Source organism: Topomyia yanbarensis, chromosome 2 (genome assembly GCF_030247195.1).
Source record: "Topomyia yanbarensis strain Yona2022 chromosome 2, ASM3024719v1, whole genome shotgun sequence".
Classification (NCBI taxonomy): Eukaryota; Metazoa; Arthropoda; class Insecta; order Diptera; family Culicidae; genus Topomyia; species Topomyia yanbarensis.
In genome coordinates this window covers 395,648,516-395,675,557 of record NC_080671.1, presented here as the reverse complement: position 1 = coordinate 395,675,557, position 27,042 = coordinate 395,648,516, and the positions used below count along the sequence as shown (strand labels likewise).

Here is a 27,042-nt window from a genome sequence, read left to right as displayed (position 1 = left end):
TATCCAGCACCTAAAAATCAACTGCCAGTATCATTAACAAGGAAGTTAATACCAACAAAAGTGCTGGTGACCCATAAGAGCATAAAGCAAGGAAGAACGTCTGATTTTGATTTAAAAGACAGCATTGACGATGATGACAGTGATGTGAACGACGAGAGGCAAGTAAGTGACACTCTAGCTGCAGTTGGGGAAACACAAATGTTTCCCCACCTCGAAAGAAGGCATTCACACGTAATGGAAGAAAGCTGCGTGTAGGAGACCCGACGGGCACTCAATGATTTAGGTTTTCATATAGCTTTTTTTACCAATTGTAAGAGTATGTTCAGTAGCACAGAATCTTATATGGAAGTTTCAAAGTAGAACTGGAACTGCAACAATCGCATGCCAGCAGAGCGCGTTTTCTTTTATAATCATCAACAGTTTTAAAATTTAAAACTAGTGTCATTTGGAACGTGTTTAAAACTGTTTTAAAGATATTTAGAGGATTCAGCATAGAAGATAAAGAACTGTTATAATTTATGAATTAAAAACTGAACCACTTCTCAAACTGCCCTAAACATATAAAAGACCCACGACTGTGTTGAGTTACCGCAATGGGGCTGGTTAAATAAACGAATTATAAAATTTAAAAAAATTCACAATTTTGCATATTTTGAAAAGAGTCCTTTCATTTGAATGATAAATGTATTCTCAACCCTTAAAGCGTGAATATAATGCATTTAGTCAAGAAATGGCGCTATGAAAATTATTCAGCGCTGCAAGAGCCGCGAAAAAGAACAAAATCAAGCTGAGATAACAATAGTGCTAGTTCACACGATGTGTTTTCTTCCTGAATATGCAAAATGACTGACGCTGAAATAGGGTGATGCTTCTATATTTATAAATTCGATTGATTAAAATCGCGTTAGAATAGATTATTGGGCTATTTAAATCAATATTGAATTGGAAAGACAATCGACGATGAACAATGTATCTTTTTATTCAATAAAATAGCAATCTGTGTTTCAGCTGTTTTTCATGATTTCCGATACTTTCTTTTATTTGCGACTACTGTAGAATTCTTACTTATCTTATAATTACATAAGGACCCGGACATGTTGCATCTGCTATCGAATCCAAAAGTCCTTTCACACACCTACTGCAGAAAATTCGACCTCAAAAAGGATGGCTTTCGTGTATCAACAAAAACGATGGACTGGTGGCAATTAGTGTGATAATTTTTCCACACGAACAGATGGCTTGCCAAATCGTATCATTCTTTTCTCAATCTATAGTTTATCAAGTGTTCTGCTCAATCAAACATCTCACGTACAACCCACAAACTGAAAAACAACGGATGATTAGTGTCTAGTATGACAAAGGCATGCGTTTATGCAAAAAATTGTGTTGACACCTCTTTGATATCGATTGAACGAGTTAATAGTATTTGAGTAGTTTCAATTTGCGGTATAGAACACGTGCCTCTTTCCAAACTTAATTCCACCAAACATCATGTTCAACCAGTCGAAAACAATTTTAATAGAATCACGCACGAAGGTCAATCAATGCCATAATCGAAACCCAATTAATATATCTATTCTAACGACGTGAGCACGAATATGACAATGATCCAATTAATTAGCGTTCGCTTGAAATTGAATTTTGCACCGCTTGATCTACGCGCCGGGGGTCCGTTTAGTCTCGCCATTTGCCACCACATCCCACATAATCGTCACCTGCGGTACCGTTCCGTTATTATGCGCTGGCGATAGTGGCAGCAGTAAGGACCGGCGATACGGGTCACCGATGGAATTACTTATCGGTGCATCACACCGTTGTGGGTAGCTTGGCATTAGAAATTCTCACGATGTGTCGTCCCTGTAAGCAGGTGGTCACCCCACATAAAAATCTACTAATTTCATAATGCCAATTCGTTCAACATGTTTTCAAATCCGGTTCCGGTTATTATTCTCGTCGTCGTCGTCGTCCGCATTTTTAAAGAACCCTAGGAGGCGGCACTGGGCCAAAGATCAACTTCTGGGAAGGACCTTCGCATGTAAGGCATGCTGCTTTTGCATTTCCCGGAACAAAAGCATACGACGGCAAAGCCGGAAAGGATTCGTTGGCTGCGGCTCAAACGAGGGATAAAAGTTCAAAGGCAGCACACAGACCCAAGCCCAAGTTACGGGGGGGGCAGCTTTTATATCTAATAAATTAAATTGGTTTGGTACGCTCATAACTTTTGGCAGCTAATTTTCCGAGCAGAAACCAATTCTAGTAAGACATTCGCTCTGATGTAATTCACACAAAGAATCCGGAAAAGGTTAGGTGGGAAAAGGAAGGGCCGGAAAAAATGGATTTCCATCGCGGCAGGGGATCCAGCAGTGAATTTAATTTGCGTTGTAAAATCAGTTGGTGCCCAAGCGAATGATTGTAAAATCATTCGCTTCGGACAGGGCTACTTCCAGCAATTAGTGCCAGCAAAATGAAGTCACCCGTAGCTGATTGCATTACGGGTCGATCGGAGCGGATTAGTGCAATTTGCGCTCGCTGGGAGTGTTTGGTCATATATATGTAATATTTATCGATCTGACATCAAAATAGATTATACGTCAATAGTTTTCAAGTTTGAAAGATTTTCCGATGCGTGAATTATAGTTTATGTTATTTTACAAATACGAAAATTATTATGATTAAAAAATTAGAATAATTTAAGATCCGTATAGTATAACTTTAGGACACAATTCGATTTCCGCCTGTAACACAACAGCCCAATAAATGTCCATCTGAATTTACGATCCTGTTTATGCCACATCACAAAGTAGCACCATTTTACAGCTTGACTAACAATGTTCCCCGATCCGGCAAATAAAACACTTTGATTGACTGTAGCCGATCCTTTTTAACACACACACACCCGCTAACCGTTCGTCTTTTCTCTCGTCTTTCCGCAGATATGATCTCGTAAAGCATCACTTGCCACCAATCAGGCGTAGCACAGGACTTGTCATCGCGTTTTACGGCTGCCCGCGTATTCCGAACGCTTCGCCGCCACAATAGCCGGATCATCAACGAATCGTGGGGGTAAGTTATTCTAACTTTATCGTTTATGACCTACAGAACAATTTGGTGCCAGAGTTCTGGTGGTGGAACTCATCATGCCTTGACAGTCGTTCGCGTTGGGCAGCGCTTTGCGTTACATTGCTACACGAAATTGATACTGAGTTTGATATTACAAAATTTTAGAAAATAATAATCAGAAAAGATCGAACCCAGTTAACCAGGTGTCGTATAAGGATGCCCAACAAAAATCGTATAAGCATAGATTTTTTATCGGAATCGTATAATGGTACACCGCATGTATACGCATTATACAAAATTTATCGTAACTAGTTCATTATGATGGCTCCTTTACGATTCTCGTATATGAGTGCAAACTAAGTCGTATAATGTATGAAAATGAGCGTTATTAGTGCAGTAATATGACACAATTAAGACTACACAAATGTGTGTCCGTAATAGCCCAATTAATCCAAGTAATGTACGCCAAGAATCGTAAAGTGGAGTTAATTTCAAATGAAATGCTGGCTTCGAACCGACTTCTATTCAATCCTCAAAATAAAATATCAGTTCTGTAAAAAGAGGAATCCTAGTTATATATTGATATTGCCATCAATTCGTTCCCATACCAGTATGGTTGCATCGTGCCACAAATAGAAACATAGTAGTATGAAAATATGGACAAGACCTTTAGATAATAGTTAAAATTGTGAGTTTTTCTATATGTTGTTTATGAACAGCTTAAGTTTATTTCAAGATAGGAACTACTTGTGTTAACAGAACAAAATATATAAAAAGCGTAGATGATACTCACAGAACTCGAAACATGTTGAAACCAAATTGTATCCCAAATTTTGAGAAAGTTAATATGATTGATTCAGGTTATCTCTATGATTTGATCAATTTTGCAAACAATTTTATGGGGTATCTATTGAAGAAAAATGCTTATCAAAAGTATAAAATAAACCAACGTTGTTTTTTACGCCAACTTGTATAAATGTTTCACGGGAGCGAAGCAAAAGTTTATAATTTATTTGTATAATTACAATTTATTTAAAATATAACGTGACATTCTCCTGCAAGTCTTTGGCGAAGATTTATATCTCCTTTACTATAATGGAGTAAGTGATGGAAAGTCCTCGAGGAATTTATACACATTTGACATTAATTGGATTATTATATGTACATATGCACGTATATATAGATTTTCATCAGTATAAGAAAGTATGTTATAAAAGTCATGTTAGTTATCCCACTTCGCATAGACAAAGTCGTATATCAGAGTGATATAATAACAAGCGTTTTCCCAAGAGTCATTAAATTTGGCCGGCCCGAACTAACCACACCTATCAAATGGTGTATGGGATATGTTGCAGGCACGTAAGCTGATGTTTCTGGGTTCGGGACCGAGTGAACCCATTTGTAGAAAAAAGGGTAGAAATGTTTAAAGATGCGAATTTTTTTAAATAATTCTAGTTCTTAAAAAAACAGACTGTCGAAAGATGTGTCTCATTCTTAACTTTTATTTTATATTATTACTTCCCGAAAGCCTAATTCAATCGTATATAGTACTGTTTTGAGTCGTAAGAGTGTATAAAAGTGTATCTGTTTCTTGCCACATGGAATCAGACTAAGCACCGACCACAGTCGCATTTATGTACAGTTCAGTTCGTATATTGTAACCCAATTTTATCTCATTGTAGATATATTGCCTCTAATTTTGACCGTATTTAGCTTACTTGCGTATTGTATGCGACTTAGTTGTACCGTATATTTACATGTATAATTTGGTTGAAATTTAGATATAACTATAAAATTGTTTGCTGAGAAACCAACTACCAGAGACATAACCACTACATTAACATTTAGAGCAATTCATCCGATTACAATAGAAAAATGGGCCATTTCAGACCAATGTCCGTTTTTGGCAACACGAAAAAGGGGATCAGCCAATACTTCTGTCCCATCCCATCCCATCCCAGGAACCTAGGACCAAAGGAGTGACATTAACCTTCTTAGCCAAGCCACTCCCAACAATTTATCAAATCCCCACCAAATTGAAACGGTCGGGACGGTTGTCCACGTTTCTTCCTTATTCAAGGTTTGAAATAGTTCGTTGATTAAATTCTTCATTAAATGAATAATTTAATTGCTGCATAATTTGGAATCATCTTCACTTTGTACGCTGCACGGTTGGCCTGGCCGCTTTAATGATTGTGTCACATATCATATGCGTTGCGTTGCGTTGCGTTGCGTTGTGACGATGATTTTGGCGGATTGCACACTGACTTCATCATGTTTGACTGCTGATTATCTAATAAGAGTTGCTTAGGAAGTGGTAAGTAGGAATTCATACCAATCCGACCCATATTAAAACCTCAACAGCATGATAGCCATCATTGCCGGCCGCCCCCATCTCCATCGTTCACGGGGAAGGATAAAGGATAAGGTAGACGGGAAGTGTTGATGCTCCACCTACTTAACGGAAGGACGACGATTCATCAGACTCTTCCATAGGTGTCGCGGAGTTGGTGGTTTGGAAGGGTATCAGATCTAGGATTCGCTCCAAGCAAACGATGCGACCTGTAAAGCATATTTTATTAGGTAGTTGTTTAGTTAGTCTTCGAGTGAACGATCACTCGAAAAAGAGATGATCTTGTTTAGTTTTTGGTTATTTTTAAACTCTGGGCAGCCGGCTACCGAGAGTATACTATGTTCCCTAAACAAAAACAATTTGAACTCCACACAGCCGATCGTGGGAGTATTGCCTGGAAAAGCTAATCTTATCTGCGTAATGGGCCGGATCACTATTTATTGCAACAGTATTTGGACAGAACTCGCTACTTCTTCTCTACGATATATTTATTGGCTTGAAAACTACCAAGTGACAGCATATTATACTGGCAAAAATAGCGCGAGATGTTATAAATCAAGGAAAGTATTTCTTATTTTCCATATCGGATTGTTTGTGGAATACAAGTATACGAGCGATAATACCGAACACTGAAGGGAAATATAAAGGATTGTTAATCTGATGCACGGGCTTGTTAGCAATAACGGAGCTTTAAATTAGGTTCATAAAAACAGACGCGGCGAATTTTCAATACGTATTGAGCCGTGTTCATAGATACTAGTCAGATTAGTCGTATTGGGGCTAATTTCCGATCAACTATTCATTTTTACGGCAATGTTTTCTCGACTAGATCTGTTCGCACCCTCTCATTCTGTTCGCACCCTCTCATTCTGCGGTCTAAGGACCAAATGTCATCAATAGACTTAGAATCGCGTGGAGGCATGAGATAGGAAACTTGTAAGAATTTTGCTATCCCACCGTTTGACTACCAGAATGGATGGGAGAACAGTAATACTAGCAAATACCGACTACCATAAGAGCGGTGCAAATTTGAACGAGTGACGTAGAGTACTGCACTGAAAAAAGGACCAGGAGTGCGATTTTACGAAGTTTTAGCTTCCGACGGCCCTACATTTTCTGACAAAGTGAAGTTCTTGAATGTTGAGATTTTTATTACTGTTTAGAAAAGCAAAAGTATCATAAAGCTAGTGTCAGGCCTTCATGAGACCTCAAGAAGTCACTTTTGGAGGTATTCGTAAATGTAGATTTGTCGGTAGACGGTTCCAAATATAATAGAAAAATACCTAATTTAACACAACTACAGATCACTTGCAACATAAAAAGCTTTTTGTGAAATTCGACAGCTCCATCTTAGGCCAATTCAATAAATTTCCTGCATGAAAGTTTCCATTTTTTAAAAACGGTTTTTAAGCCAAAGCTTTGGAAGTTAAACCTTGGCGTGGAAGTGCCGGTATATTAATATATTCTGTTACTTAGTGTAGAATTAGATTTCGTCATTTACGGCTAATATACAACCGCCAGAAGAAACTTAAAACGTTGGTACACAATCAAGAAAGGCGAATCAGAAAAGGTATATGTCAGTGATTCACTAAATACAGACTGGAAAGAGGGTAATATGGAAAACCTTAAGGTCCGCCCAGATTAAGTCTTCGGTACGGAACAAAACCTCGGCCTAGGAACTCCTAGCATGTTGTTAGTCGCCTCTTACGACATGGGAGCAGTTCCCAGAGGTTCTATTCTTGGTTGAAATAGTGCAAAAAGATTTCAGCCCGCCGGACACCACACGGCTTATGATTGTGTCACATATCATATGTACCACAAACATTAATATTGACAAGTAAAATTGTAGACGAACGTTTGCAATTTTCCAGGACCCCTACATGTATTGGCTGTGTTTGTGTGGACTAGACTAGACTAGACACGAAAAAGGGGATCAGCCAAATTTTAAAAATGAGTTTGATTCGACGTTTCGAATTCTTCTCATCAGTAACTCGCACCGTCTTGGCACCAGATGTACACAGTGTCAATTGGATGCGCGACGTTAGGTATGAATACGTTAGACCTAACGTGCTTATCGGTAGGCATAATGTACGTTAGAGATAATGGACGATAGGACGAATTTCGCGCTAAATCGTATTCAGAGTTGGCAGCACCCTCTCAGATTTTAATAAAACTTTCCGTAAATAAAGACTTTGTTACAAAAAGCCAATTTGCATACTTTGTTTTTCCAAAAATAATCTAGACAGTCTTTTGAAAAGGGTACTTTTTTACCAATTTTCTTCAAATGGCTATAGTCTAAAAATGACAAATCTTTCCAAAAAAAATGTTGTAGGAGTGATTTTCACAAAATTATCCAAGTTTTTTAATAAAAAAATTGAAAGAAAATTTCATCGACTGCGCTGAAAAAAATCGATTTTAAAAATTTTAAGTCGATTTACAAAAAAAAACCATCTTTTATTTGGATGAAATTTTAATCTATGATAGGTGTTATGTTGGGCACTTTCAAGGAAAAAAAATATTTGAAAAAAACTTTTCCTTGTCCAAACTGATTTTTTTCAGTGTATTTTTAGTCAGGATCCATAGCCCAAAACCCAGAATCCCGAGGAAAAAACCCAGACTCCGGATTTCATAGCCCAGAGTCCCGAGGAGAGAGACCAGAATCCAGAGTCGCGAGTCCTTAACCCAAAATACTGAGGCGAGTCTATAGTTCAGAATCCAGAGGTTAGTGTCGAGAATGGAGAGTCTAGAGTCCATAGCGCAGTGATCAGAACCCAAAGTTCCGAAGACTTAGCTCAGAGTCCAGAATCCATAGTTCCGAATGCAGAGTTCAGAGTCCAGAGCGCAGAATTCAGAGCCCAGAGTTTAGAGTTCAGATGCCAGAGCCCAGAGTCCAAAACCTAGAGTCCAGAACCAGAGTTCAGATTCGATAATCCAGAGTTTAGATTCCATAGCCTAGCAACCAGAGCCCAGAGTCCGGAGTCCAGAATACAGAATACAGAGTCCCGAGTGCAGAGTGCATAGCCCAGAGTCCACAGTTCTAAGTCCAAAGTCCAGAATTAAGACCAAGAGTCCATAGCTCAGAGACCATATTCTACAGTTCAGAGTTCATAGCAGAGAATCTCGAGGCGAGGGCTCAGTATACAGAGTTAAGAATGCATAGTCCAGAGTTCAGAGTGCAGAGAACAGAGTCGAGAATCCTGGCTCCATAGTCCAGAGCCCAGAGTCCTCAACCCCAATTACTGTGACCAGAGTCCAGATCTTTGGGAGCAGAATCCAGAGTCCGAAGTACTCAACCGAAAATACTGAGGCAAGTGTTCAGACTCCAGAGCACATAACCCAGAAACCAGCGGCCAGAATTCAGAGTCCATAACACAGAATCTCGAGACGAGAGTCCAGAGCCCATAACTCAGCTTCAAGAGTGCAGCATCCAGCCTTCAAAGTTCAGAATCTAGAGCTCAAAGTCACTAGAATCCTGAGATCTGAACTCAGAGTCCAGAGACCAGAGTCCTCAACCGAAAATACTGAGCCCAGTGTCCCGAGTTCAGAGCCCAGAATTCTGAGACCAGAGTCCAGAGTCCAGAGTCCTCAACCCAAAATCCTGAGCCCAATGTCTCGAGTTCAGAGCACAGAGCCCAGATACCAGAATCTAGAGTCCCGAGGAGAGCGCCCACACTCCAGAATCCAGAGACCCAAGTGCAGAGCCTAAAATTCAGAGTCCAGAGTGAAGGATCAAGACCCCAGATACCAGAACCCATGGTTCAGAGTGCATAGTACAGAAATTCGAGGCCAGCGCTAAGAGTCCATCATCAAGCAATGAGAGTGAAGAGTCCAGAATCTAAAGACTAGAACCCAAAATGCAGAGTCCCGAGTGCAGATTCCAGAGTTCAGAGTCTAGAGTTGGGATTCCAGCGTCCAGAGTCAAGACCCCAGAGACCATAGTTCAGAGTCCAAAGTCCATAGCACGGGATATCGAGGCCATAACCCATTGTCCAGAATCCAGTGTGAAGTGTGAAGAGTCCAGAGTTCACAGTCTAGAATCTAGACTGACTGGGTATTTTCGGAATGGTCTTGACGAGTAGGTGCCAGAAATTTATGTCTGACGCCATCTTAATGTCCAAGATAGCGACTTCCGGACGTAAATTATTACGATTACACTTCGGATTGTTCATCTTTGTACAGCACTTGATACTGTTTAACCTTGATTGATACAATCAATCCATAATGATAATTTTACTAGAACTGCTCTTCACAACTGTTGTTACTAAACTGTTTTAAGGCCCTAGTTTTAAAGTAGCTATTTGCTAAAATGAATATTGATGCAGGTAAGGTACAGGTAACCAGGGTAATATGTCAAATTGCCAAACGAATTCGAAATTCGATACTGATGATTTTTGCATGTATCAGGCATCTATCAGTTGGGAAATTAGATTCTGAGATGATTATGATTTTCATTGGTTTAATTTTCGTTAAAAATACACTGTAAAAAATTCAGTTTGGACAAGGAAATGTTTTTTTTAAACTTTTTCCTTGAAAGTGCCCAACTTAAATTTTTGACGGTTGGTAGGGAACATAATTACATATCTTGAAACAAAATTTCATCCAAATCAAAAACCCTATATTTCGCAATAAGGGCCCTGTCGAAGACTACACCATCAATCTCTACTTCCTAGGCGGGTACGTAGACAAGATACTTCTTAGTACACGGACGAGTGTTGTTTGCTTAGTTTTCGCGATATATCGATGATCTTAAATAGGTTATCTCCGGTCCGGAAGTAGACCTTCCAGGAACCTGTTGTTAATAGATGAATATAATTTTTATTGAAAAGGAGATTTATTGACTATATTTTGCCATCGGAGAAATATTCAAATCGACTTCCAGAGGGGCTGTCCGTTGTCGAGATACTTTTATGCGGGCTTCAGTACACGCGCAAAGAAGGTTTTATCGGAGGAAACAGCAAATTATTGCAACGAAATTTAAAAGAATAGATTAATTGGTACTTGGCTGTGGAACATTTGTAGTATCAGTAATCAAAAAAAAACATTTTCGCTGAGGCGTCGGTCACACAGTTTGTTAACAAAGGGTATTTCGAAACAGCCACGAGGAATTATCCGGAAATTTTCACTTTCACTTACGTACACCATGTCTGAACTTTCGTCACTACGAGTACAAATCACTCCGAATCTTCCTACCCACTCGGGAAAAAAAGTTTCGCCGGTCCTGGGAGTATCCGAACAGCAAATCCAATTTTATTTATTCAAATTAATCTATTCATTCAAAACGGAATATAACGTAGCAGGTAAGTCGATTGCATAGTACGCAGCTCACCTGGGCTCAGTTGCATCAATATAAACCAGAAAAAGAGGTCAACGACTACAAAGTTATATTTTTTCGACAGTTGTCCTACTAGAGCTGTAGAACTAGGGTCTCGGAAAGACTCACCGTCAAAATCAATCACTACAATTGCAGACGAGACGGAAAATGTCACCCACTAAAACACTGCTTAGTTGCCAATTGCAGCGGGACGTGATTCTGAATGTGATATTCATTGTACGGTTTGCGAACGTAGGGAGCTCACGATCACGTGTACTATCGCGAAAGCCTCGAGCGCTTGTACGATAACATGTTCGATCGAGTGGGCGTTTGTATGTCGCATGTATGTAACTTCGCGTGTATAAATTCGATTTTATATTCGTATGTCCATTCGCATACTCACGACGTGCGGACCGTGAACTTGATAATAAATTTTCAGTGTTCGGTTCAGATGCTAGAAGAGAGTGAGTTCTTTCATATCACTGAAGTTCTGGGTCATTTCACCAGGTAACGTGTTCTCTATTTACTATGAGCGTCATTTTTTATTAGTCCAACTGAAGGCTTGGCCCTAGACAACTAGGACAAAGTGTAGAAACTTCCGAACGTAACCGATTCATGATTGCGCGGACACGGGCGTTTGTAGGTTCATTCTAGAGGCTGCGTTTGTAAATTTATAAGTTCTAAAATGTTCATTTTGTCATCGTCGTGTTATCCTGTTTGTGAAATCGCGTGCACAGGTATGCGTGGATGATCGCGAATGGCTCAAGCGTTTGTATGTTAACGTGTTTGTCACGTGTACTAGCGTTTATGTTAATTTGCGTGCAGAAATTCGATTTTATAACTGCAAATTTGCGTGTAGGACTGAATGATCACGCGCTGGCCATGAATTGGATCCTTAATTTTTTATGCGTGGTTCAAATGTAGTAAGTTTCCCCGTATCACCAATGTTCCTGGTCATGTCGTCATGAAACGTGTTGTCTAATTGTCGTTTAATTGGTTCGCGAGAGGTGAATTAATGCTTGAGACTGCGTTTGTAAATTTAAAGGTGCTAGTACGTTCACTTAATTAACCAGGGTATTTTAATGCTAACGAGATCGCGGGCGTTAGTATGTGAGGATGATTGCAATTATATGTTTGCGTTTGTGACCAAGTTTGTGTTATCGCGAAGGCCAGGAGTGTTTGTACGTTTGGAATGAGAGAGAATATATAATTTATTGCATTATTGAGTGATAGTATGAATCTAATTAGGAATATAGTAATAAAAGTAAAAATAACATACCGAATTAAAAAAAAGGAAACAAATTTAGTAGAAGCTTATAAATTAATCAATATTCATGAGTAGTGGAAAAGCAAACTACTAGAGGTACAACAAAAACCAATTAAGTAAGTAGTAAAGAAGAGCATATATAACATGCAATCAAACTACTTGAACTTGTCTAAATGGCAGCAAATGATATGTATTTACCATTAGCGACAATTGCATTCTGTTAGATTTTTTTCATGCTATGCTAACCGTGAATGGATGATTAAGATACGTCGGTAAATTAGACGTACCTTAATTTATTCAATGCGATCTTCCCGAATGAATCGAATCGAATGCACGAATTGAACACCAGAAATAAATTATCAACGTATCCTACGAAGTATTGCCCACTATTCTATCATATATGCCAGTTCTGCATTCATTCCCTGACCCAGATGTCAGACTCAGACGAACACATACACAGATAGACATATGACTAGCACGTAACAAATGTACACTAGTACTGAAAACTACAATTATTACAACACAACTACTAAAAGTCTTCTACTATTACACCTTTTTATTAAAAAGCGAGTGCACGATGACGAAGTCGACCGATAATTCGACGCACAATGACCCTCACTGCGAGCCATGTCCACCAAAATTGTCATTAAACTGTGGAACAATGTTTGTAAACACAGCCCACAGCAAAAGTCAATCCATGGCGACTCGCTAGTCGACCACGCCAGCGTGCATAAGCTAATGGTTGGTCGTTAGTTAGGGTTGGTGCAAAGTATGAAAAAGCACAAAACATAAAACGGCCCATAATCCCTCTCGGTCCATTCGATGCACCACTACCGAGACGTCATGCAATAACCATCTTAAAGCAATTGTCTGTCAGAGATTTTTAGCACTGCTTCACGAAACATGCTTGATGATGTTTGCAATACCGTCAAACCCATCAACCTAGGGGAGGGAATGCCTCTAAAGTTATATTCTCTCTAAATTTTTGCAAACTAAATGTCGTAAAAGCTGAAATTACGTAATACTGTCGCCAAACTGTTTGAACGACTCAATTGTTTTAAATGACAAGCCAATTTCGCATCTAACTATTTTCAATAATTTGAAGAATTTGTTGTGTTGGGAAAAAGCTGGAACATAAATGAAAACATAGCAACAAAATTAAATGCGCTGTAAAGTGCAAAAACAAGGTTGGGCAAACAACCTGCAAATTGGCGCTTAAAATTTTAAGTTCAACTGTCTACTGATTATAGAAGAAAAACAACGTTTTATAAACATAAGCGAGCACCAAAATTCACCCGAAAAAAACTAAAAAAAAATCCAATTTGCTGCCGTACACTTCACCGTAAGCACATTGCAAATGGAAATTCATCATTTTGAATGATGAATCGTACTTTACAATTTCACGCCAAAAATTAAGTGAAAACGATGACTATATCACTGATAACATTGAAACAACAACAGACGCTGTTAGGTCATGCCGACAAATCGAAATTCAAACCGATAGTATTAGTGTGGACAGTGGTTTCCGAGAAGGATACTTCAGTGTCTCTGATCCATCCAAACTAAACTAAAACGGTCGGTGCAGATGTTTATATCAGTAACAGTCAGCCAATCCTTCCTCCATAATAGCGTCAGCTCATTTGTCTAAAAGAAATCTTTTAAATAGAGATTATTTATTTAGGGCGAGTAATCACCCAAAACATAACATATTTTCGATAACTTCGAATACACCACCGTAACTTCAGTTGATCAGGCTAGTTTTTTAACCGAAACCTGCATAATTGCTATGGAAATACACGAGATAAGTCACTACCATTGTTCTGGTTGTCATCCATTTTGATGATACCCATTTCGCAGAATAAATCTAACCCATCGAAAAGATGTTTCAAGTTGCATTAATCATTGTTCTGCTTTTGTTCAGTGTAGCTGATTAATACTTAAATATGATCTATACACTATTAGTGTGAAAAACTGCCATCGAATCGCAATAGGTAACGCTAGATAGCGCGCACTAGTAGTCTTGAACAGGGATGCCAAAGGTAAACTACATTTTTTTCGGTATATTTACATTTGCACAAACCGTACAGCCCGCTACAGTGACGCATCACTCTTGCCAGAACGGTAGCCAAACCGAGTACATTTTCCCGTAGAGCAGTAGAATACATTTTAGTTTTGCTGCTGTACTCCGACTGCTCGGTGAGAGTGTGGCGTAGTAAAGTTTGTTCTCTCGCTTTGTACACTTTTCTCTGCGTAGTCAAAGGGAGAGGCACACGAAAGCGTTGATGCCGGTCGTAGCGTAAACGAACCGCATTTATTGTCGTCGTTTGTGATTGAAAATATTGAATAGATTAAAAATATTAAAAAGTGTAAAATAAGGAAAGAGAAGCTGTACCGCTCGCGTCTGGTGGCTCTACTGGGGGCAGTATTTCTTTGTCATGTTATTGCTTTGCTTACAGACTGCCGTACAGCGCTGGGCGTCCTGCAATAGCGAACGACAGCACCGTCGAAAGAGAAATGAGAATTTAGGCAGAAAAATTACAGCCGCAGAAAAGGTAGGCATTTTACATCCTTGGTCTTGAATATACAAAAAGTTAGAACTGGTCTCTTATTCGTTTGACTACCGAAGTGTGAATACTCTCTTAAAAGTTCACCTTCGCCGGTGCTAGAGTCGTTTCAACTGGCAACGACACAAAGCTTGTTTTTTTTCTTACCTAGTAGTTTCACGCGAGTGAAGAAAAAGTTAAATTTAACGACACCCCGAGTAGTGACAGCCGCCGTGATCCGGAAAATGCATCATTCCCGGACGAAGCAGCGCGAAACTTTCATCGGTAGCCAGTGACAGTGTTCCCCTCTAGCTTGACATCGGCAGCGATATTTTATGACGCAAAAAGCTGGCCAAGTTTTATTCGAACCGGATAAATTTGGGATTGGCTAAGTTGGTCGATAAAAGTTAACCGCGTGTGCACGGATGACGAAAAGTGGTTCGGTTAATGTGCGTCATAAAATTTGTGCAATTTTATTGAATTTTGTAAACGTTTCGGGGTTATTCATCTATGAACGCCATATTGCTGGATAGCGTCGGTGGATATGAGATAGTTGAAAGCATGTTGAACTATTTGGAATTTTTTGCTGACTTCTTTAAAAAAATCGGATTTAACAAGCTGTTTATTTCAGGGTTACATGGTTCTTTTTTCACTTCAGTGATTTTAATTTTTTTAATTATATTTCTAAAGGTACGGGAACTTCTTTGTGTGACGGCTGACGTTTGAGAATGCATGTGTAGTTTTTAAACCTACTTAACCGACAGAAGCTCTATAATTTTTGCTGTTTTTTTTGGTGCATAAAATACTTGCAGCTTCCATCTCGTTATCATAAAAATACCGAGAAAATCACGCTTTTTCGCTGATCGCATAATTCTACGGAATAATGCTGTTTTTGTTAATGTTCTTATCTGACATGCGGTAATAAGATTGACGCGCCCTTCTCACACAAACCATCAGGCAGCGCAACATGTAACGGAAATTGCGTTATTCGAATGGCTGGATCTTATCATTGGAAGGAAATTCTGTGCCCCTATGGATTGCGCATAAATGTCTCTGTTCATGAATCCATTTTTTTGGCCCTTCATACAGCGATAATGTGAATGTCATTTGATAACATGATATTATCCTTGCTATTAAAACCATGTGCAGCCACCGGAGTATTCCATGCACTGATGATGGGTTCTTATATCATCAACATCAAATGTGTTGGGTGGTAGCGGCGTCCCCAATGCGATAATCATGTGTTCTTCCTGGGACGTCATAATAGCTCAGAAATATTATAAAAGTTTGTGTATGGAGCTGGAGTCCCACGGGTTGCAGGTTCGAATCCTGCCTCTGGAGGGAATTGTTTCACATAATTGCTTTCGTTTAACTCATCACTTCGATCTGTTTTCCTCGTTGGATACCACTAAAAAGTTTTAAACCACATTTATGCTATACTATCTCCTGTCTCGTCTTTCGATTTTTTTTTATCTCCTGTAATTTATGTCTCTTTCTTGTCTGCTTTAAGTCACAGACTAGCAGACATAACACTATGATGGAATTCGCTCAAAAAACATCGATCTGGAAAGTTTCTCAGAACACTAGCTCCACCTTTTATTCACGGTCTTAAACAATTTGGGAACAATTTTTCACTAGTGGTCTATCCCCCATGTACTTGTTCATATGTCAGTGACGCCATAATTGCAATTGTGGCCACAGTCCCAACTACAAATTTTTAATATCTAAAATGAACGCTAAAGAGGGCGAAGCATTGCTTTCGAGTGTTATGGCTGTTAGTCTGTGTTTAAGTTTCCACTTTGCACAGGGCTCTAGGCACGCGCATAAATAGATTCTGAAAAAGACCCTGCTTAAGGCACAATGAATGGCACCATGGTTGTCGAAGACTCCGACTTTCCTTTCAATAATCATTAGGGTGGGACAAAAATTACATTCCAGCCCCGAGCAACTTTCTAGGTATCATTTGAGTCCTAGAACAACTATGCAAATTCTTAGCTCGATCCTTGAAACTATATTTTTGCGCCCACTGTTTAAAGTTTACATGGGATTTTATATGGAAAAATTAACTTTCACGAAATAATTCCCCCCGGAGTCGCCCATTGCTTCCTAAAAATAAACCGTTATGTGGCATTTATAGGAAATTTAACGAAGAAACAAAGTCTCGAAAACTCTCGAAAAAAGTTATTAAGCTAAAACCGATTGATGCTCTGACGATTGATAAAATATTCATTTTTTCTAGCACCACTGCTGTTGGTTGTCCAATTATATGCAATTTGTTTTTGATCTTCTCTTAATGTGTCTTACTCAATTATCTATACTGTTTGGCCACTTAGCAAGAGTTTTGAGGGATAAATTGAGGCTTCTTTTGTACATCATTAGAGAAAGTTAAAATTTTTGTATATAATTCGACCGTCAGCAGCAGTGATCCCATGAAAAGTGAAATTTTCATCAATCATCAGGACATCAATCGGTTTTTGCTTAATGACTTTTTCCACAAGCACCAGATCATTTCGCGGTCTTCTAGACTTTGTTTCCTTAACAAATTTCCTATGAAAATCAGACATGAATTTATTTTTAGGAGGTAACGGGCGACTCTTGGACGAATTATTTTGCAAAAGACGATTTTTCCATACGAAATCCAATGTAAACTTTAAACCGTGGGCGCAAAAATATAGTTTCACCGAACGATCTCAAAATTTGCAGAGGTGTTCTGGGAGCTAATTGGAACCCAAAAAGTTACTCAGAGCAAAATTTTATTTTTCCATACAACCGTGTCCCACTCTAATAATAATACATATTGAACCCGTTCGGACCATATCTGATCTTCTTGCAGAAAAGAATAACCCGTATTCTAAACCTTTTAAAAACTGATGGAAAAATATTCAACCGCGACAGATATCTCGAGAGTCAAGTCTTTTACGAAGAATTACCGTGTCTACATGTCCGTTCATATAGTTGAGATTGACGGTGTGGTCACCGATTCGAATTGATCATGCGTGATGTAAAGGGATTCAATGTTTCAATGACCCCTTTCTTCAGTGAGATTTGAATGGCAAGCGCGTCAAAACTGTATCTATCTTCAAACTTATATCGGGTAACGTTTAACAGGACAGCCGGGAAGTCGGTGCGACAAGGTTCGTCAGTCTGTTCGGTTATTTGTAGGTTATCTGCACTAAACACACGTAAATGGGTCATTGCGGCAATAAGGCCCGGAGCAGCAAGTTTGTGGAGAATCATGAGAATTTTAACGGACTTCCCAAGCACTCGTTTCCGCAGAAATACTAAAGAGAGCTACGCCACTCACCACGACATATCTTTATGCTCTTTTAGCTCAAGGAGAGTACGATTCTGACAGTTTCTATGTGGGGTAATCTGTCACTCCTTATAAAAACTATAGGCAGATAAGATTCCTTATACAGGTTAAAAAATTTCTCTTGAGAGGCCGCCAAATAAAACAGCTCGAGAAAGTGTTGACACAATGTCGAAGAAAACAGGTGCTGGTCTTGGAAATAAATGATCCACAATGAATTTCCTGCGCTTTCGAATTTCAACTAAAAGTTTAACTTCAGTTGCAGGATTGGTTGAACTCCAGAAACTTTGTACGGCATTACTGACCACTTTTCTGATCCATTTGTGTTGTTATGAATGATGAAATTTGCAATAATTTTAGATATTTTATAATTAGAAGTATTTGCAGTTGATTTTTTTGTCGTGCAACTCAAACAGGTTTGTTATTTATTCTTCTATCCAATTTAGATTCGATAACAACGCAATTTGATGTGAATAAATGAGAATGAATGGGACAGTTTACTTTTTCAGTTCGACTTTTGAACAGTATTTTAGTGTGTACCTGGATATAGCACACTTATCCTAACTCATTTTTGACTAATCCTCACCTACTTTCCGATTCGAATAATCTTTTGAAATCATCAATCGACGGTGCCGGTGGTTAAGTGGTAAGCGTGACCGCCACTGTTTCCAGTTGGCCTGGGATCAATTCCAGCCGAGGTCGTTGAGATGAAAAAATCTGTGGTCACGTCTTACTTCGGAAGGGAAGTAAAAGCCGTTGGTCCCCGGTCCATGAGTTGATGGATCGATATCTCGTCCAGATAGTGAAGTCACCTCTCTGGCGTCGATAAAGAAGAAGTGGAATCCAACTCCTATACTTACTAACAAATATCCTCCTCCCGTGATACTTGTGGAGTGCGCAGTAGTATATACGGTCTCTAGCAAAAGCAAGTATCGGACTAACAATTCCTTCCCTTTCCTTCCGCGATCTACATTCGAGCCTGGCCGGCGCCGATATTGATCAATAAGCACTTTAGGATTACCAGGAGTTGCTCATTGAAAGATGTTTCGCTACTCCCAAGCATAATTATCTGCTGATTCCCTGTGCAACTTCAACTAGTCCAGATCGATAACGGAGTAGCAGCCAGGGGTGGTCGCACAAGCTCAAGCTCAAGCTAGAATAATCTTTTGAAATCATCGATCATCAGTCTGCACTACACTGTCACTTTTTAGCAGACTGTCCATTAACATCGACAATTTTGTACCCGTGCACAAAATTTCGTACACGCGTTCCATCTCAAAGATGCTTCGTCTCGATGTACAGGTGCACCTCGAACATCAAACCCAAGCGAACGGTGTACAAACTCCAGATCAAACACCCGTGTACGTACAACCGGGTGCGTATACGAGAACGATTTGCACAAGGCAAAAAGAGCCTACGCTAGTGATGATGAGAACGAGAAAAAGAAAACTGGTGCTACGAACCTATGTGTACACACACACCGTGTACGTACATTGGGTTCAGTTGTGCAGGCGAACATGTGCACGTGTTTAGGTACGAAATAGCATGTTTGAGCTCGTACAAAAATTGTGGGTTTAATATGAGCACAGAACCAGAGCGACCATTGTGTGCGATGGGTATATGGGAAGACTGATTTTTAGGGCGCAATGGGGTCCCTAGGGTCTCCTCTAACATATAGAAATATTTAACCAAAAATCAGCTTTATCTGAATAGATGGATTCTAGGCAGCCAACTGCAATAACCGAACAATTACCTTTAACTCTTTCATGCCCACATTGTTTACGAACAATAGTGGTTTTATACTGCTATACGTTGGTTTATATATGATTTACTCGTAAAAACTAGTAATATTAGTAAGTTGGGCTGTAACCTTTCAATTGGTCCCTAATAGTTGCAGGTATTAATCGCAGAACCAAGTTATTGTAATAAACCTGATTGGATTCCACTGGAGCAGTGCTGCCAGGGACAGTTTCAGTTAATGCTGAAAAGTGATATTTTGATATATCTTCGTTGTCTGACAATATTTCTGAAAACTGATGCAACCTATCAATGTCGACTGTCTCAGTTATCTTTTCCATACAATTGGGCAATTGTAAATACTTTTTCTCCATTTTCATTAACGACCTTTTGCGACAATTTTTAACTGTTGTAACGAATTTATTTACCGGTCAGCATGAAGTACCAAGTTACTTTACGCTCGTCCGGACATGCCGTAGACTCCCATTTCAAATGCCAAAAGATCCTGACTCCTGCGGTAGCGGACAAAAGGTTAAGTCGCCGGTAAACTCTAAGCTTGCTCATATGACCCTTTCCACGCTTTTCTAAACTTTCTTCCTTCAACTTCTTGCTCTCCCTTGAGTACTATGGCTCTTAATATTGTAAAATATACTTCATTTTCCGGCCCCTTGCTAATTAAATACCGTTACAACAGCTATTGTAAATATTGGGCGCACGTCGTTTGACATAAGTTTGTTTGGCATGATGTTCATTTGGCATACCAGCAGGTGTCACATGCTTTCGTGTGGCATAGTGTTCATTTGGTATGATTTGAAATATACATTGAAATCTCTGTTATATTAGGCATTGACGCAAAAAAGTAGCTGTAGTAGTATGGTGCTGTCCGACATCGCTCGGCTCCGTCGGATTTGAACTAGTTGATAGCCCTTATGTTTGAGTAACCCGTGCAAACGAGTGGATCATAGGTTTGCTTGTGAGGGTTGCCACTTCCGACGACAGGTGGGCGGCCACGTCGCCCGGCGGATCCTCAACGGATTTGCACCACTTCGGGTTCTTGGTCTCGGTTATACGACAAAGTCAAGGGCTCTTTGGTATACAGATTCAAAAAACTACTCATATTTGAATGAAGGAATCAACTCTTAAGCTTGAGTAAACCGGGCGAACGAGTGGATCACAATTTTACTTGCGAGGGCTATTTGGTATATAAATTCATAGAATTGCTCATGTCTCAAAAAAGGAATCAACCCTTACGTTATTGAAAAATATATGTATGTATTTGCCAGAATCTTAATGGTTGACTCCTTATTTCAGGCATGAGCTGTTCATTAAATTTGTACACCAAATAGCCCTCGCAAGCAGACTTGTTTCCCGGTTTACCAAAACTTTGGGGTTGACTTCTTCTTTCAAACATGAGCACTTCGTTGAATCTTTATGCCAAGTAAGTTCGTAAGCAAACTGTTGAACTGCTCGTTTGATCGATTTACTTAAACTGAATTTACTTACAAACATAACCATTGGCTTTGTAGTATAAGCGAGACCATACGGGTTTGGTGGTCGCCGACCCGCCGTCGGAAGCGGCGGCCCCTTGCAAGCAAACCTGTGATCCGCTCGTTTGCCCAAACATCATAGGGGCTATCAACTAGTTTATGGCAAATGACCATTATGCCAAACGAAAGTATGTGTCAGCTTATGTTATGCCAAATGAACATTATGCCGAATGAACTTATGGCAAACAACATGATCCCATAAAAAATTATAGGAGAATTGTATAGAGTATCGGAAGGTAGAAATAGAGCAGCTACTAGCACTGTGCGAGAAACACATACCTTGATCAAAATAGATTTTTCGTGTTTCTTGACTACAATAAATTCAAGCAAAAATAGTATTAGAACCCTATAACCGCTAGAAAAAAGTTGAGCATGAAAGGATTAATTGGAAATTTCAAAATTCAAAAACTTCAAGAGTATATTGTTGCATGTTGAAATAGTAAAGAACATTAAAGTAATTAAACAAAATACGATCAAAGTCAATTCAGTTATCAAAAAAACGCAATAGAAAAACTGCTTAATAACATTATTGAGTGTCCGCCGAATCTCTTCTACGCAACCTGCTATCGCGTGAGGAGACATTTGTTTGCTCATCAGCGACATCGCGAGAATCATTCAAATATCTCAATATTTCATTCAGGTCAAACTTATCATCGTTAAGGCTGTCTTGGTGCTCGTTATCAGTTGTTTTTCCTTGCCTCTTGTACATACGGGTCACGATTATACGCTCACCGTCATTGGCATTGGCATCATCATGTGAATGGGACTGGCTTTTGGTTTGGGGGTGCTGGGCGCTGATTCATCTTCCGCGCATAGTGCTAATTATAGCGCTGGCATGTGTCTTTGATGGGTGCATAACGTGGTTTGTGTAATTTTGGTTCGGTTTGGTTTGATCAATCGTAGCAGTATTTAGAAATTCAATCAAGGTTACTTCTAGGATCCGATAATATTTAATGTATTTTCTTAGCAGGGGAGACATTATCAACGCTTGCAACTAGAAGATCATATGGCTCGAAATGAGACGTGACAACTTTCTGTAAGATAAAAATAGATTTCTGAAGGCCTGAGGAGATTTCTTGTTGGTGCTACTTGCACACCCCTCCACTAGCTAGTCAAGTTCTGTAGTCTGCGTGACAAATCATCGCCCAGGCTACTTCTACTTATCGTATGTAAAAAGCAGTCATTCGTTGTGAGTCGTCTGCCGATCGAGACGTAGTTGAAAAAGGCCGGGACTTGGCTAGTTCATTAATTTAATTAATAATGTGTACACATATAAAAGTTTACATTTCAGAAGTGGGATCTCTTACGCCTAATTAGTGTGGTAAGTTTAGGGCGCTCTACCCTTCATGAAAAAGATTTAATGATGCCGCTCCGGTAAGCCTATGATTTGGTCGAAAGTGCGCATTAGAATTCATAGAAATGTGTGCGTACGACCATGCATAGATATTTGTCACTGCACGGTTAGACGCTTATCATAGTTTTAGTTAAACCAAAATAAGTTGATGTGTGTAAGATGTATGACTTGGGCGCCCATGAATGCGAGTATATGAGAGAATGACTGTGAATGTGTGTTAAGTGCCGAACTATCCATATATGTGTAAGTGATAACACGAGATATCACACTATTAACGCTTTTCTCGAAAAAAACGCCATTGTTAATTTTTTCCTTGATCGGAACGGACGCCACGTTGCAAATTGGGTTTACTTAATAGGCGTCAGGTTAATTTATATTCGCTAATCGTAAAACATTATTCTTTCTTGTGAACACTTGTGTAGGTAAACATTGAACTAACTGCGGTAAGTGGCAGAGTTTTCTACAATCAACCAACAATAATTGAAATAATAAATCAAATGTATTCCTGGCAATAGTCATTATGAATTCGTGGAACCGGCCGCGCCCCAATCCTCGTTTACAGAGGAATGTGGAAGTTCAAGAGATGGGCCTCACCATGCGCTCAAATGAAGTGGAAGTAATCATATCGGAGTTCGATCCCGACAGCAGTCGCGATCAGTCGTCCGAAGAGTGGCTCAATGAAATAGATTCTATGGCAGAGATTTTCGGATGGGAACCTAGACGAACGATGCTGTACGCTTGTATGCGATTGAAAGGGCCTGCCAAATTCTGGTATGATGGTTGCAAACAAGAGCTTCGTACTTGGGAGATTTTCCGAGAGAGATTTCTGGAGAATTTTCCTACTGTCATTGACGACCGCTGGCATCCACAAAAAATTGATAAATTTGAAGCGAAAACCGGATCAGTCAGTAGAGTCGTACTTTCACGAAACGGTGGCCCTGGGTCGAAAAATAAGATTATCGGATGACCTCATTAAGAACTATCTGATTAACCCATTATTGCCCAACTTATTTTTCGCACGCAGTACAAATTGAGTTTTCCGATTGGAAAAAATGATGTGGTCATTCCAGTGAAATTAATTTCCTACTAAGAATAGCTGATATAATAAGGAACAACCAGTGAAAATTTCAGATTGATTGATTAATTAATTCCTGAGATATCGTGGTCGCCGCGAATGAACTTTTCAACAAAATACAATTCCGAGATAATCGAGTTTTACTGTCGCTGCAGCGAGTCAACGGTCTAGCGTATCAAATACTACGCACCGCCTACGAGTGGTCAATGGGTAGCGGTCTATGAATCGCTGTAACTCAAGTTTTAGTATTCCGATCTTAATGAAATTTTGAGAAAATTTTCCTCAGCGTATGTAGTTTGAGAATATCTAATTTACAAAAATTCGATTTTTTTCATCATAAAAATATTTGTAACCCCTTAAGGGAAAATTGAATAAAAGCAAAACATAAACACCGGTTTAACCACTCTAACTTCTCTAAATGTATTCTGTAAGAGTATATGAACAATATTAACTCATTGATAATGCCTGTTCTGCGTTATTCCTTAAGTAATAGGAGTTATTCTTTGCACCTACTATATATAGTAGGTTGGGCAATAATGGGTTAAGGGTCTCCCATACGCCTCCACTCGTGCAGTTATGGCACAAGATCCTGCAGTTACGTTGCCGCAATTTTTGAACGCATTGATTCGTGTCGAACGAGCGACAAAAGAGGGCGAAAAACGTAATATCGGTCCGAGCGGACGAGTTGATCTCAACAGGACACCAGGCAGGAGATCAACAGAATACATACCACGTTTGGATGCTACACCTCGTAACAAGACTCCAGTTAGATCCATACCCAACACCGGTTCCTTCAAAAGTGCCACTCCAACCCCATTAAGTCACAAAAGGCAATGTTTTATTTGTCGGGCGGAAGATCATCTGGCACGGAAATGCCCCCAAAGAAAGGATTTTCGTTCCGGGGTGGCACTGAACCGCACCACCATGTAAACAATGTGGTTTACACGAAGCTCGCTGTCATCAAAGGATATCATGTGAACGCGTTTATCGATTTGGGTAGTGATCGAACCTTGTTAACGGAACGGATTTCAAAAAAACTTCAGCTAAATATCGAGAACGATGCGTCGATATTACGAGGATTCGCTGGAGGTGAGTGTAAAACAATCGGTGCGGTGACGGAAACAGTCCAAATAGATGACTTCGTCAATGAAATTAAGATTCTGATTGTTCCTAATGATGCGATGAAGTACGACATGTTAGTTGGAGATGACTTTTTCCGTAAAAAGGGGGTATCCGTTGTGAAGACTGTTGATACAATAACCATCCGATCCGATGACCCTGTTGTAATGAACGTCGAAGTAGACACGATAACAACTGATAGGACACCGTTGACAATTGGCGATTTGAATGTAGAACCTTTCGCATTACCTAACTCGACATCGAAACTATTAGACCTACTTAATCGGTATCGCCATTGTTTCGCGGTAGACTTAAGCGAAATTGATTACACGGATATCGAAACAATGAATATTACGTTGAAAGAGGATAAAATCGTAAGGCATGTGCCGTATCGAGTGGCCTACGGTCAGCGAAAATACTTGCAGGAGGAAATAAGGAACCTTTTGAACAATGATATTGTCGAGGAGTCATCATCAGCGTTCGCCAGCCCAGTGGTAATCGTCCCTAAGCGCACAGGAGACTATCGAATGTGTGTGGATTATCGCATGCTAAACGCCATAGTTCAAAAGGAGTACTTTCCTACGAATCGTGTGGAAGAAGAGATTCATAACTTGAGCGGGAAGCGCGTATTCACATTGCTCGATATGATGAATGGTTACTTGCAAATTGGTGTTGATGAAAATTCTCGTAAGTACACAGCCTTCGTCACACCAGACGGCCAATACCAATACAAACGCGTACCATTTGGACTTTCCAACTGTCAGTGTCTTCGGGAGAGTCATGAGCAAAATCATTCAACCTTTGAGAGACAAAGGTATTTCGTTCTACATGGACGATGTAGTGATTGCCACGGAAACCGAAGAGGAAAATTTGGAAGTGCTAGAGCTTTTCCTAGCCGAGGTATCTAAGTCGGGAATGACCCTTAAAGTGAGTAAGTGCGAATTATTCAAAAGATCGATTGTGTATCTTGGACACGGTATTGCTGAAGGCGGCGTAACGCCAGGCGAAACGAAAACTGAGGCCATCGAAAAGTTCCCCATTCCTACTGATGCGCGAGCTGTGAGACAGTTCTTAGGTCTTACGGGTTATTTCCGTCGCTTCGTGCACAACTACGGACAAATTGCAGCACCACTTACCCGACTCACTGGAAAGGTACAGTTCGTTTGGGGAGAAGCTGAGCAAGCTGCGTTTGAAAATCTCAAATTCGCTTTAACTCGACGACCGGTTTTGGCATTGTACAATCACTCCCTCGAACATGAAGTGCATTGTGATGCAAGTAGTTTTGGACTAGCAGGAATCCTTATCCAGATTAATGATAAACGTGAAGCACAGCCAGTAATGTATTTCAGTAGAGCAACAACGGATACAGAATCCCGATACCACAGCTATGAATTAGAAGCGTTGGCGGTAGTAGAGACTCACAAGAAATTTTGGTACTATCTACTTAACAAACACTTCGTCGTGTACACAGACTGTCAGTCGTTGGCTTTAACACGGGCTAAGAAGGAACTCAATCCTAGAATCGCACGCTGGTGGTTGACCATCCAGGAATATTCGTTCGATCTAAAATGTCGATTAGGACGACAAATGGATCATGTCGACAGCTTAAGCAGAAACGTTGTGCGGAATAGTCAAGAAAATGAACAAATTATGTCTATAAATGTAGATTGTTTCGACTGGGTAGCTGCACTTCAATTGCAGGACGGAAAAATTTGTAAGATCAGAAAAATGTTAGAAGGGCTATTAACGATCGAAAAGGATATCATAAAAAACTATAAAATGGTTAACGGACGACTATTTCGTATTACACCACATGGGCTCAAATTTGTTGTACCTACGAGGGTGCGTTTCTATATTGTAAAATCGTTGCACGATGATATGGGCCACCCTGGCATAGAAAAAACTACGGAACTGATTAACCAGGACTTTTGGTTCGAGAACATGAATGTCTTCATTAGACAATACGTAAAATGCTGCATTGAGTGTGCATCTAACAAGCGGGGATTTGACGAAACACGAATTCAAATTCATACTCATCTGAAACAACCCATTCCGTTTTGGGTAATACATGCAGACTACTGCGGCCCTTTCCCCAAAAGTAAAAGACAGAACACACAAGTCCTTGCTATTATCGATGCCTTCACTCGGTTCATTGTACTGCATCCCACGAAAAGCTGTAGTACAACGGGTGCTATTTCCGTTATGAAAGAAATTTCACAATATTTTGGAATGCCCAAAATAATCGTAACTGACAGAGGAGCTGCATTCACATCAAAAGGATTTGCGGAATTTTGTGAAATGAGCGATGTTAAACACTCACTCGTCGCCGCCAAAACACCTAGGGGAAACGGACAAATTGAAAGATG

General features: G+C 39.8%; 1 protein-coding gene across 2 annotated transcripts in view; it reads left to right on the top strand.

Annotated features, from left to right (window-relative positions):
- Nucleotides 1-27,042, top strand: part of LOC131684849 (uncharacterized) — a 732,442-nt gene that overhangs the window by 465,428 nt on the left and 239,972 nt on the right. For both annotated transcript variants that reach the window (XM_058968063.1, XM_058968064.1), the window contains one exon: nt 2,934-3,063. The gene's annotated coding sequence lies outside the window, so the exon portion shown is untranslated. The remainder of the gene's footprint in view (nt 1-2,933; nt 3,064-27,042) is intronic.